Source organism: Malania oleifera, chromosome 4, assembly GCF_029873635.1.
Source record: "Malania oleifera isolate guangnan ecotype guangnan chromosome 4, ASM2987363v1, whole genome shotgun sequence".
Classification (NCBI taxonomy): domain Eukaryota; kingdom Viridiplantae; phylum Streptophyta; class Magnoliopsida; order Santalales; family Ximeniaceae; genus Malania; species Malania oleifera.
In genome coordinates, this window is record NC_080420.1 from 79,400,352 (window position 1) to 79,415,214 (window position 14,863).

General features: G+C 33.2%; 1 pseudogene; it reads left to right on the forward strand.

Annotated features, from left to right (window-relative positions):
* The first annotated feature begins 13,422 nt into the window (after window positions 1–13,422).
* Window positions 13,423–14,001, forward strand: LOC131153485 (small ribosomal subunit protein uS13z/uS13y/uS13x-like; annotated as a pseudogene).
* Window positions 14,002–14,863: the final 862 nt, after the last annotated feature.

Sequence of the window (14,863 nt, forward strand, 5' to 3'; positions counted from 1 at the left end):
TTTCACTATACATATCACCCAACCAACCAATATAGTATATATTCCTAATTAATTCATCCCTCCTGATCTTATTTAAAGGTTCAATCCTGCAACCTAGATACCCAACCCGATGATAGTTTACCATGACTTTCCTAAAATCATCACCCTAGGAAAATCACACAAACCACTGAGAAAGTCTCGCTTCTAGTCTACAAAACCAGACCTCAAATTCCCTTATCCTATACTCTGGTATTATTATTGTTGCACTCTAGAGTCTATAGAACCTAGTATCCTAAGCTCTGATACTAAACTGTAACAACCTGCTTATCCTAATACAAAATGAAACATAATAAATAAAATGGTCAACCCGAACCCGTGGGTATCGGGGACACGTGTCAAACACAGTGGAAACCTAAGTAGCGGTAAATATAAATCACGTTCTCAAACCATAGAACATATAATACCATAGTTAATTATAATCCATCACGTTCTATATTATATATAATCACCCAAAATACCCAAAACCACCAAAAAGCATTTCCTAGGATCCTACAACAATACCATTGATCCTAGCACAATACTTACCCTCCTAGCGGGGTAAGTCACTAAACTTAACGGCGGCCACGACCCGCTGGTTCTTCTAGGTTTCCTGAAAAATCATTTAATGTTCAAGGGTGAGACACTTCTTAGTAAGGGAAAATAAATTAAATACAACTGTGTGGCAACATGAATACTTAATAATAATATAGATACACAATACAAACTTCATACCAGTAAACATTCATCATTTAATAATTGCAAAAACATATACTTTCATATTTCTAATACATCATACTAATTATAATTGTCTGGTATAGCTAATAATACTGAAAACATACTCAGGATGAATAGCTAGTTGATGTCATGTATTACCCCCCATGGCGGGTTGTGCAGTCCGAAGGCGGGACCCAACAATGGCTGGCCGACCACTGTCGAGTCAAAAATGTCTATAAGTGCGATGGGCTCGCCACACCTTGGTTCGGACTGTCAGGTGGACGTCTACACTCTACACTGAAAGTCACATCGACTATCCATCTCCCACCCCCTCGTGGGGTGGTTAGCACCAATTTGAATATAAATATCTTATCTATAAGTTACGGTACCATGCTCCTGAGCTGAACTAAACTAACATTCGGGTTTTGATAACTTATAATACATGATAATATAGCGTTTAACATAAATGGATTGATAGTATTTTCTATAGTTTCATAAATACGGCCTCGTGCCAAACATTTCATAAATACGGCCTCGTGTCGAACATTTCATAAATACGGTCTCGCGCCGAACATTTCATAAACACAGCCTCATGCCAAACATTTCATAAATACGGTCTCGCGCCGAAATCATACATAAAACATGGCCTTGCGCCGGCTATCAATCACGGTCTCGCACCAAATATCTTATACATATCATTCTAAATAATAAATCAATTATCATGTATTTTCAACATCATTTTGTACTATAATGATTCATATTCCTAAAAACGTGCTTCATTCATAACATAGTCATATCATAATAACTTTCACGTAAAGTAATATTCATGCCACACATTTGTTGTATAAAACCATACTTCATATTCTAAAATCATAATTTCTGGCATCTCATACATATATACACATTTCAACATAATAGCAGTATTTTCCCAAATGTGCATTTCTTTCGTAATATACTGAAATAATACATGCTTTCTTGAAAATAAATTTACTGATAAATAATAGTATTTTGCATGGAAAATAACTACTTTAGTTTATTCCCTTACCTGACACTAAAAGAAATCGCCTAAAATTTCCAGTCCTGCACTCGCAGGGTGCCCCGTTCAACTCCCTGAAAACAATAACTCACAGAACTAAACTTTGATATTTTCACATGAATATCATTTCCTATAACTATAGTAGGACTAAATTTGGCATAAAAAGTCTTACCTCAACTCAGGGATGAATTTCTACTAACTTTCACCAACGATCTGCTCCGAAAGATTTGGAGAGAACTTCCCCAAGAGCGTCGTGGTGGCCTCAAATCATCGATCCGACAAGCGACGGAGCCGAAATCGAAAAGAGAGGAGAGAGAAATAGTATGGAGAGAGAAAGTGTGACTTTTTCCTTAATTTTTACATTTAAATCCAGGTTTTTGCTATTTATAGGGTCAGATTCATCGACGAGACACCTTACCTCGTCAACGAGTCCTGTAGAAAGTTCGTTGATGAACTTACACCCTCGTCGATGAATTTCAAACTTCCAAAAATCCTCTCTCGGTATCTTCTCATTGACGAAACTTGTCTTCATCGACGAGGTCCTCTTGTACCCTCATCGACGAATCCCCTGTATTCGTCAACGAGGACCTGATGATTTCCCTTCCTCTCTATTTAAATACCATTATTATAATCGTGTCATTACACCTCAGCATCACTGCGAGGAGCTAAACTTGTATCCATGGGATCTCCTCCGTAGGAGGAACTAGCCTCAATCCTGATGAGGCGCTGATCAAGGGAGGAGACCTGCTCCTTTAGGCTTTGAAATCCGGTCCACACTTCCTGCCTGAAGGAAGAAAAGTCATTTTAAAAAGCCATGAACCATGAAGGTGCTTCTAGAGGATGATCCAGATCATGTGTTGGAGAAGGAGGAGCTGCCACTAGTACCCGTTGAGATCTTCCCACCTTTAGGTACCAATCGTCATCACCTTTGTCATATCCTATTTGTTTTAAGGTAGTGATATTGAAAAGATCATAACAGGTGCACTTGATGAAAAGTTTGGATGCATTTGAGATATTAAGTTGGGCGAAGAGGAGATTTAAGGCACCTACATAGGAAAGAGTGACCCTAGCTGACTCTAGTTTGGCCCACATCCATTTTATGATTAGACTAGCCAAATCTAGCTTCTTACATTTAAGCAAGCACCAAAGAACAAAGCATTTGATATAGGATAAGTGATCAAAAGAACTAGATTTTGGAATGATGTTGTAGGAAATGAGTTTATGGAGGATTTAGGCTTTGAGAGTAAGTTGTTTGTACAATGGAGGATTCCCAAAATATACTGGCTCATTTTCCATAACTAAGAGTAGATAGGCTTCTAGGGTAAAATCTTGTTTCAGAATCCAGGATTGGGAAAGAGTTGGACATTCAAAATCTCCTGGAGTGATTTTTAAAATGGGGGATAACATTTCAGAGTTCAAAATAAGTTTCCTCCCCTTAACCTTAGTGGATAAAACCCCATTATCATAAATCATGTTGGTGTAAAAGATTTTAATAAGATTAGGAAACATGCCTTTGGCTTGATGAATGATGAAATTGTACCAGCCTATTTCCCTAAATAGTGGAAGGATTTCGAGAAACTCCTCATTGAAAAATGAAGTGTCTAGGACCTTACCAAGTATGGGATCGGTAGAACGAAGAGAGGCACGATATATAAGCTTAGCTTGAGGTGCAACGAGCCACCTCTCGACATTTTGCTCACCCCTTCCCGAAAGTGGTTCCACGATTTGCAGTTGTTTTCGTGCGAGGCATGGTAAAGATTTAAGATTACATGAAGAGGGCTGTGTGGAAAACCCTAGAATACGTAGGGATAGTTTGGAAGTGTGATTGGAACCTCAGATTCAAGATTTTTTGGGTGAGAATGGAGGGAGGCATAGAGAGGAGTCTTCGAAAGAGTGATAAAATAGGGTTTGGAAGGCTGAAGTTAGGGTTTTGAAGAGTTTAAATATTTATAACCCACGACTTTAGAAGATTGAAGTCAGGTTCAATCGTTTGAAGATTTTCAGAACAGGAAACGAAACTGACAGTAGCACTTTAGAAGACTAAAGTCTAGGTTCAATCGTCTGAACCTATAGTGCTATAGTGTTCAATCTTCTGAGCAGTTAAGCTCAGTCGTCTGAAGTTATAACAGTCATCAAAATACCTTCTTTTCTTATTATGTATTCTTCCTAAACTACTTCTCTACTATGTAATAATCCAAGTTCTCTCCTAATAGTTATAAATATTTCTTCATTGAGAGGTTTTGTAAAGATACCTTCCCATTGATCATTATTATTAATGAATTCAAGTGATATATCCTCTTTTTGAACATGGTCTCTTAAGAAATGATGTCTTGTATCTATATGTTTTGTCTTTAAGTGTGATATAGGATTTTAAATAATGTTTATCACACTCGTGTTGTCACACTTAATTGGTATAGTTGTGTATTCTAAGTTAAAGTCTTTTAATTGTTGTTTCATATATAGTGTTTGTGCACAACAACTTCCAGCTACTACATATTCAGCCTCAGCAGTTAATAAGGCCACGGAGTTTTGTTTCTTTGAAAATTAAGATACTAATGATCTTCCTAAGAAGTGACATGTACCACTAGTGCTTTTTCTATCAATTTTGCATCTGGTATAATCTGCATCTGAATAGCTAATCATTTCAAAGCCGGTGTCTTTTAGATACCATAGTCCTAGTTCAATTGTTCCTAATAAGTATCTTAGAATTCTTTTTACAGCAACTTGATGAGATTCCTTGGGTGCTGATTAGAATCGTGCACACATGCATACACTAAACATGATATCAGGTCTATTAGCTATTAGATACAATAAGTTTCCTATCATTCCTTGATAATACTTCATATCAACTAGTTTTCCTTTTTCATCTTTGTCGAGATTTATTGAAGTACTCATGAGAGTTCCTATGGGTTTACTTCCTTCCATATCAAACTTTTTCAGCATATCTTTAATTTATTTTGATTGATTTATGAATGTTTCATTTTTAGCTTGTTTGATTTGTAAACTTAGGAAGTAATTCAACTCTCCCATCATACTCATTTCAAACTCTTTTTGCATACATTTTGCAAATTACTTACATAGTTCTTCATTTGTAGCACCAAATATGATATCATTCACATAAATTTGAATTATTAACATATCTTTGTTTTTAGTCTTTATGAATAGGGTGCTATCTACTTTTCCTCTTGAAAAATTATTGTCTAGTAGGAATTTACTTAATCTTTCATACCAAGCTCTAGGAGCTTGTTTTAATCCATACAAAGGTTTAGTTAACCTAAATACATGATCGGGATTTTTCATGTTCTCAAAACCCAGAGGTTGTTCTACATATACTTCTTCATTTATATACCCATTTAAGAAAGCACTTTTTACATCTATTTGATATAACTTGAATTCTTTATGGAATGCATAGATTAGAAGCATTCTAATTGCTTCCATTCTTGCTACGGGGGCGAAAGTTTCATCATAATCAATACCCTCTTCTTGATTATATCCTTGTGCTACAAGTCTAACTTTATTTCTCACTACTATTATGTTTTCATCCTTCTTATTTCTAAAAACTCATTTAATTCCTATAATTGAGTGGTCATTTGGTCTAGGGACTAATTGCCATACTTTATTTATTTCGATCTAATTAAGTTCTTCTTGCATAGCTATAATCCATGAATCATCATTTAAGGCTTCTTCTATATTTTTGGGTTCATCTTGAGATAAGAAAGCATAGTGATTACATAAATTTATTAATGAAGATCTAGTGGTTACACCTCTAGAAGGTTCTCCTATAATTTGATCTTCGGGGTGATTCCTTATGTATTTCCATTCCTTTGGTAATTCAGAATTTTCTATAGGATTATCATTTGAAGTTTCTTCATTATTTTCTTCTTTTTCTTTGACTTCTTCAATATCTAAATTTTCTAGTTTTTGTAAGGAGTCAACTTTCTCTTGAATTTGAATTGTTTTAGTATAAAGATTAGCTTCATCAAAAGTTACATGGATTGATTCAATAATAGTAAGTGTTCTCTTATTATAGATTCTATATGCTTTGCTATTTGCTGCATATCCTAGGAAAATGCCCTCATTCGACTTAGCATCAAATTTTCCTAGGTCAGCTTTGTCATTAAGCACAAAGTACTTACATCCAAAAACATGAAAGTAACATATATTGGGTTTTCTTCCTTTCCATAATTTGTATCGAGTTTTATTTAAGCTTGATCTTATAGATACTCTATTTATCACATAACATGCGGTGTTACCAAAAGTATTTAGGTTATTTGTTTTCATTCAACATAGTCCTAGCCATTTCTTGAAGTGTCCTATTCTTTCTTTCTACAACTCGATTTTGTTGTGGAGTTCTTGGTACTGAAAAGTTATTTCTAATTCCATGTTCATTGTAGAATTTTTCTACGTCTTTATTATTAAATTCTCTTTCTTGATCACTTCTAATGTTCAAAATGTCATAACCCTTTTCATTTTGAAGTCTTTTACATAAGTTTACTAACATATTGCATGCTTCATCCTTTGAGACTAAAAAAAGTACCCATGTAAACCTAGAGTAGTCATCAATAATGACGAAAGTATATTGCTTTCCTCTTAAACTTTGTGTCCTAGTTGGTCCAAACAAATCTAGGTGAATAAGCTCTAAAGGCCTGCTAGTGTAGATATGTTTCTTTTTCTTAAAACTAGACTTAGTTTGTTTTCCTAATTGACAAGCATCACATATTTTATCTTTATTAAATTTTGTACTGGGAAGTCCTCTAACTAAGTTCTTTTTAGCTAATCTTGATAATAGGTCCATACTAGTGTGTTCTAGTCTTCTATGTCATAACCAACCAGTTTCGTTTATAGTTACTAAACATGTGATATTTTGAGATTTCATCTTTTCAAAACTAATGCAATAAACATTATCAGTTCTTTGAGCAGTGAAGAGTACATTATGTTTTTCTCTATTTTCAACAACACATTTATCTTGCTTAAAGATTACATCAAAACCTTTGTCACTTAATTGGCTTATACTTAAGAGATTATGTTTTAACCCTTCTACTAATAATACATCATCAATAGTGAGGGAAGGTTCTTTACCTATCTTACCAATCCCAATGATTTTGCCCTTAGCATTGTCTCCAAAAGTGACATATCCACCATCTTTTAGCATGAGTGTGGTGAATTTGGATCTATCTCCGGTCATGTGCCTAGAACATCCACTGTCCAAATATCATTTGTCTTTTTATGTGGTAGTCCTAAGGCAAACCTACAAGAAGGATTCAATGTGTTACTCTTAGGAATACAAACTTTCTTAGTTTTCTTAGATTCATTTTTGTTTCCTTTTATTTTCCATACTTTCTTTACTTTTACACTCTTTCTTTTAAATGGACATTCAAATTTAATGTGTCCCTTTTTCTTACAAAGAAAGCATGTAGTGTGTTGATAGATATTGTTTGAAGAAGTGCTTGCATAATATTTTGATTCTTTGATAAAATATCTCATATAAAGACCCTTTTTCTTTTTGTTCTCAACTCCATTATAACCAATTTCTTCCTTGTTTAATGACATTTTTGTTTACCAAGCAAATTTTCAAAGTTCTCTTTTCCTTTGGTGAAATTGTATATGATTCTCTCTTTGTCATTAATTTTGTCTTTAAGTCCTTTTGTTTCTCTGTCTTTCTTACTTTGACCATTCACTTGTAATTTATCTATCTCTTGAGATAAGTCATTTATTTTCTTCATAAGTTCATCAATATATGATTCTTTTTCTTTTTCAACTGATTTTAATGTGTTAAGTTGATTTTTGAATGATTCATTCTGTTCTTTTAAAGCAATGTTCATTTTTGTGACTCTTACAAATCTTTTGTGTAAAGCAAAAAGTTCAGCTTGCATTTCTTTGTATGATGGCATACTATCACTAGAATCACTACACGAACTATCACTTGATTCATTTGATGAATAGTAGGAATTTGCCTCATCATCGTGTGCCATGAAGCATATGTTGGCCACTTCTTGATCACTTGATTCATTCTCTGATTCGCTTGAGCTGGTGTCATCCCAAGTAGCTCTCATTGTCTTCTTTTCTTTCTTTTTGACATCCTTTTTAAGCTATGGACAATCAGGTTTAATATGTCCTACCTTTTTACAATTGAAACAAGTAGAAGGTTCTTTCTTATTTTCCTTTTTACTAGTTTCTCCTTTTTCAGGTTTTGACCCTTTAAACTTTCTTGCAAACTTTTTATTTCTTTTAAAGAACTTTCCAAACCTCTTAGTAATGAATAATAATTCTTCATCATCTAAGTCACTTGAATCTTGTTCTTCCTCACTAGAGCTTTCTTTTGCTACTTTAAGAGTTATAGATTTTTTATTCTTGTTTTCAGCATTTCGTTCATTCATGGTCATCTCATAGGTAAGAAGAGATCCTATTAGTTCATCTAGAGAAGTGTTCTTAAGGTTTCTTCCTTCCGTAATAGCTGTGGCTTTTGGTTCCCAAATGGGTGGAAAACCTCTAAGGATTTTTTGAATCATTTCATATGTTGAGTAACTCTTTCCTAAGGCATTAAGGGAGTTTATGATGTGAGTGAACCTAGTATACATACTTGTGACAGATTCATCTGGTTTCATTCTAAAAGCTTCATATTCACTAGTAAGCATGTCAATCCTATTATCTATTACATCAACGGTGCCTTCATAAGTTACTTCTAGTTTGTTCCATATTTCTTTTGTGGTTTTGCAAGTCATGACTTTATTGAACTCATTCATATCAAGGGCACAATATAAGGCATTAATAGCACTAGAGTTTACTTGTAGCATCTTATGATAAATTTCAGTCATGTATTTTTCTTCCTTAGGTACTTCTTTTCCGTCTACTAGTTTTGTAGGAATTAAGTCACCACGTATGAGAACCTTCCATCCTTTCCAATCCATGGTTTGAAGGTATATTCTCATTCTTTGTCTCCAAAATGTATAGTTAAATCCAAAAAAGATGGGTGGTCTAGTAGAGGATTGACCCTCTCCAAAGGGAGCTACTCTTATGTGTGCCATATAGATCATTATATAACCACTATTTAAAATTTGTTATAACAAGGCTCTAATACCAATTGAAAGTGAAGTAGTTATCCCAAGAGGGGGGGTGAATTGGGTTATTATAAAATTGTTAGTTCCTTTTAAGGATTCCTTGAATTATTTGTTCAATACACACAACAAAGCTTAAATGATTCAAAAAATTCACAACCAAATACTAAACACACCACAAGTTAGTAAAACTTAAACAAACAATCAATTAAGTTATGTTTCAAAATAATCAATCAAGAATACTCAGTTATCCACAATTTTGGAGCTCTTGTGGAATTTCAACTTTTGCTTTGTAAGCAGCCATGTAAGTAATTGCAGGCCCTGTTTTTGAATGGATTTAATTACGCTCTCTTAACTAAGATTTCCGCAAACAATTAACCAACGTACTCTCTTGTGGGTTTTCATAAAAGGTTAATTAAAACGTACTTTCTTTTTATTAAGAGTCTTTTTTTTAATTCAACTTTGTTCCCTGCAGCCTACACTTAGCAAACACACAATAATCTATAAAGTGTTGAAATTTAAAAGATTAGGGTAAGAAGAATGCCGAGATTTTTACAAAGTTCGGTTTATCCCTAGCCTACGTCCCACCTTTGGCCAATACCACCAAAGGATTCCACTATTCACACTCATTTATGAACGGAGTAAACCTTTTACAAATTCCTTCTTTTACAGGTAGAGATACCTCTCCAAGCGAAAACCATATGCTTGATAACAACAATCCAATAGCCCTGAATCATCTACAAGACAAGAAACAAGAAATATCTTCTGCGTACAAGAATACTCTCAAAAAGAGCATATTATTACAAATTTAAACACTGTACTTCAATATTAAATATCAATATGAAATACAATGAAGTTCAAGAGAATTTATCACTGAATTCCTTCTAGACGAGAGTTAGTAACTCAAAACTTAGAGGTAGGAAGGGTCAGCAACTCAGAATATCATCAATTTGATTGAGCAAGTAGTAGAGCAAGAGCGAGCTTTTCAAGAGCAAGTGTGCTTTCAGTGTGCAAATAGATTTTTCAATTTCTTGGTGGTATTTGATTTGAAAAACCATGTATTTATAGGCTTTGAAAAGTATTTTCGTGTTGCCTTAGTTTACTTAGAGTATTTCCCAAGTTTTCATTAATTTTGGGGCACAAGAAACTTTTATCGGAATTTAAAACTTTAAATTTTCTAGCCGTTAACAGTGTTCAGACGACTAAACTTTTGGGTTTGGTCTTCTGAAGTTCCTCAAAGCTTTGAAAAATTGAACTGGACACAGGGTTAAACGTCTGAAGCGTAGGTTCAAACTTCTGAGGTTCCTATTCAGATGACTGAACTGACTGTTCAGACGTTTGAAGGTGTTCTACCTGTTCTGTGTTTCCAAAATAAAATCTTCAGTCTTCTGAATTAAATCTTTAGACGTCTGAAGTAAAACTTCAGTCGTCTGAGGTGCTTCTTCAGACGTCCGAGGATTCTCCTTAGTCATCTAGACAAGCCACTTTTAGAAATTTCAGTTTTATTTTCAAAAGTCCTTTTTGCTCTCTTTCTTTGATTAAATTTAAAACATTTTTCCGGGGTTTAAAATAAGGTCTCTAAGTCCATAATGTAGAACTTTGTCTTATACTCAATCCTGAAACATCACCACTAAACCAACTCATAGTAGATCATCCTTTATTTGTTATCATCAAAATAAGATTGAAAAGTCATGAAAGGCCAACAATACCTTAGTATTTAAGTAGAGAACGATAGAAAGGCAAACTCATTATTTCGGTGGATTACTTGAGTGTCCAAAGGATCTTGGATATCATCGTTTTTAAAAAAAAAAAAAAACAACAAAGTAACTATTCACTTCGCCTAGAAACTAATTATGAGTCTATGAAGATTTGAATGTCAGAGACTACCATGTTCTCTCCACTAAAATTTTGTGAGATAAACGGTATGATCATGTGTGTAAGTTGTAAGTATATATATGCGACAATGTTTTAGTAGAAAGAGCACAACTCCATGGCACCTAATGTTCCATTTACTTGGAAAAATAAGTTTTCGTAAATTAGTTAATTTTTTATTTTTATAAAAATTTTGAATTAAATGAACAATAATAAACATGTTGGAATTGGTGTGATCTCAAGAGGGGGGTGAATTGGGTTTTAAAAATATTTTGACTAAATTAAACATTTACGTCGATTCACCACATATCATATCTCATTTTTACATATGTATGTAAATTAATAAAATAATAAAGACAGACATACACGTGGAACATATCTCATTTAAAATAGAGGTGTGCATGCAAATAATTATAACGATAAATGAAAATATACACATGTGGAAATTTAAGTGTAGAGATATAAATGAGATAGAGAGAGAGCGACACAAGATTTATTATCGAGGTTCAGCCAAACCAGCCTACGTCCCCGCATTGGGCATACCTCCCAAGGATTCCACTAAGTACTTACTTTAACTAGGCGGAGCGATGCCACTTACAATCCTCTCCTTACTGGGCGAGGAATACCCCAGGTCACATTACAAGGCTGACCCCAACCTACACACCTCTCTTTACAAGGCAAGGAATGCCCCAACTCAATTACTAGGCTGAGTCGAACTGGTCTCCCTTACGAGGCGGAGACCCCTCAGTTCAATTATAGGCTGAACCGAACTGGTCTCCTTTACAGGGTAGAGACTCCCTAAATCAATTAACGAGCTGAACCCAGCTATTACATTAAAAACATTTTTGTACAAAATATGTGATTCTTGCATAAGCACAAATGTACATATTGAAAGCTCTAAAACATACACTTTAATATGATATGAATTATGCTCAATAGAGAAAGGGTTTTTTTCTTAGAATAGTTTTCCAATCTTTAAAAGATGATATATATTATAAAACACTTCAAAGATTTAACCCTATAAAACATTTCTCCAAAAATGTCTATCAAAAATAGTTGGGAGAAACACAAAACTTTACTCTCAAAAATGTTTTTCAAAATTGCAAGCAAAGAGAGTAAAAACTTTTGAATGAAATAAATGCCCAAACAAAAAGCTCTCTTCAAAATGATTTGTCAAAAGAATAAAAGGAAAGAGAGAGGAAGAGTTTATAAATTTTCCCCAAAGAAAAAGTTTTTGCAATGAAATAAGTTTGGGGGAACTTTGATTAACAAGAAATTAAAAATATTTAAAAGAAAATTATTTGCTAATGAAAGCTGCTTATTTTGGCTTATGAAGGGGTATATATATTTTTTCAGAAAAATATAACCGTTAGTGACACGCTGGGTATTTTTCAAATTATTTCTTTAAAAATTAATTACCTTTAAGCTCTTAAAAAATTCGGAACACTTACAGCCAATTTGTCTTTAGAAATAGGTTTGGTTGGCTGTGAGCAATGACCGGTCGACTGAGTCAAGGCAATTTTCCAACCCTTCGTAGATTCAGTCGCCCGAACCTAAGGTCGGTTTGCCGGTTCATAAGGGTCGGTCGGCCGAAGTGTTTTTAAACCATAAGGTCGGTCGTCCGGGAGCAATAGAAAAGTCAAAATTTTAGATTCGATCGATAGTGGAAGATATGTTCATTTTAGGTCGGTCGCCCAAGGCATGGTCAACATTTTGACTTTTGACCTACAATGAGTTCGGTTGACTGTGGTGATTTAAACGTTACTAGGTCAATCGATCGGGGCTTTTTAAATATCCCAAAAAATCCAACGTTGATCGACCTTGTCAAATTCATCTAGCCCTAATTTTTTTACCCTAACTAATTAGCTATTAAGAAAAAGTTTTTCTATGAAAAATGTTAGTCCCTAAGGTCTGTCTATGGTCATCTGAGCATTCAATCCATATCATACAGATGCATACATTATTACAGACCAAAAAATAAAAGCTAAATGCAATACAAGTCTTCTTCTTTTGCTTTTCGATTTTTTCATGGAATACATTGAATAATATGATTTTTATATTCTTTTAGGCTTCCATGTCCGTTACCTCATGTGTGTGCTGAATCATGAACCTGTTCAAAAACACTAAATGCACACATAAGATACTTGTGCTTTGTCAGCATCAAAATAGGAATCATACTCAAAAAGTCAATAAAACAATTTTGATATTATTTACTTTTGAAAATAATTTTATTTTTTATTTCTAATTTTTTAAATAATTACAAAAATATCATCTTATTTTTTAATTTTTCAAATTTAAATATAAAAGTTATAAAACATATTTTTATTATTTTTCTAGATTTTTAACTTCTACTTTATGGGGATGTTTGGTAAAATTAAATGTTAAGTGCTGAATTCAAATAAATCTAATTTTGTGAACCTTGAACTTGAACTAGCCGCTAAATCTAAAATCTAAATTATTTTATTTGTTCCGTATCTAATATGTGAATATATGTTGTTTATCAATTTTAACCTTCTTAATACTTAAGATTATAAATATTTGATATAATTAATGAGTAATTACATAAAATAATATTTTTCTTGTCATATATTTAATTAATAATTATAAAAATAATAATAATTAAATATCTTATTGTACAAAAATAAAATTTATTATTTTAATCTTAATCACTTGGTATTAAGTTCTTTGTTACTTTCACTTTTTATAAGCGACACAAGTGAATGGGTGCCCTGCGCAGCATCTCTTTTCTTCAGAGCCGTCGTAACGCACGCGAAGAGAGCTGCTTGCGGAGCCAGTCTGAAACCCTAGCCATGTCGCTCGTTGCGAATGAAGAATTTCAGCACGTTCTTCGTGTACTAAACACGAACGTGGATGGAAAGCAGAGGATCATGTCTGCCCTTACTTCCATCAAAGGTATCGGTCGCCGTTTTGCCAACATCGTCTGCAAGAAAGCCGACGTCGACATGAACAAAAAGAGCTGGTGAGCTATCAGCTGTTGAGCTTGACGACCTCATGGTTATAGTCGCAAATCCCCGCCAGTTCAAAATCCCAGACTGATTTCTGAACAGGAAGAAGGATTACAAAGACGGGAAGTATTCCCAAGTGGTTTCCAATGCGTTGGACATGAAAATGAGGGACGATCTTGAACGATTAAAGAAGATCAGGAACCACGGAGGTCTCCGTCACTATTGGGGTCTTCGTGTGCGGGGGCAGCACACCAAGACCACTGGGCGTAGAGGAAAGACTGTCGGTCTCTCCAAGAAGCGATAATCTGGGAACCCAGTTTTGTCTTCGCCGTCTGGTTCTTGTTTCAACTTCTGATTGTATCAAAGGAATTTTAAGAAAATTCAAAAGTACCATTCTAATGTCTAATGGATTAACTCATTTAGTAAACCAATTCAAACATAATCTCTATCCAGAAGTCTTTAAAATCAAACAAATACCCCTACATGTGGGAACATAGAATTCAAATCTTAAAGTTTTTTTTTTTAAATAATTTTTTCAGAACTATTTAAGTGAATTTTGAGAAATAATCTAAAATAATTTTATGGCCACTTATAAGTGGCACTGTTCATAGGCGGGATTAATTTTGTAAATATATAAAAAAAATATATAGTGACTCTTATTATCTAAAAAATACATCAGAAGGTAATTATATACTATTTTATTATGTGTTATAATATATTAATTATTTACAAAACATAATTCAATTCTGAAATGATAAAGAAGAATCATCATTTAATTTAAATTAATGTTAAAAATTTTAAAACTAATTTAATTAATAATATTATTTTAACATAAATTAATATGATGATGATAACATATAAATATAAATTAAGAAAAAAATTTATTGTTAATCAAAAAATAATATTATATTATTCTTAATTAATAAAATTATTTAAATATTAATTAAAAATAATAGATAATATAATTTTTAATTAAATTTGTAATTAAAAATTAATCATATATTATGTTATTATGCATCATAACCCATTAATTATTAATTCTAAAATGAATAAAAAGAATCATCTATAAATTTAAATTAACATTAGATAAATAAAAATTTTTAATTTAGTAGTTAATACTATTTTTTACATAAATTAATAAGATGATTATATGTTGTACAAAGTGCTTCTTCCATCAATATTTCTACCTAATATAATCTATA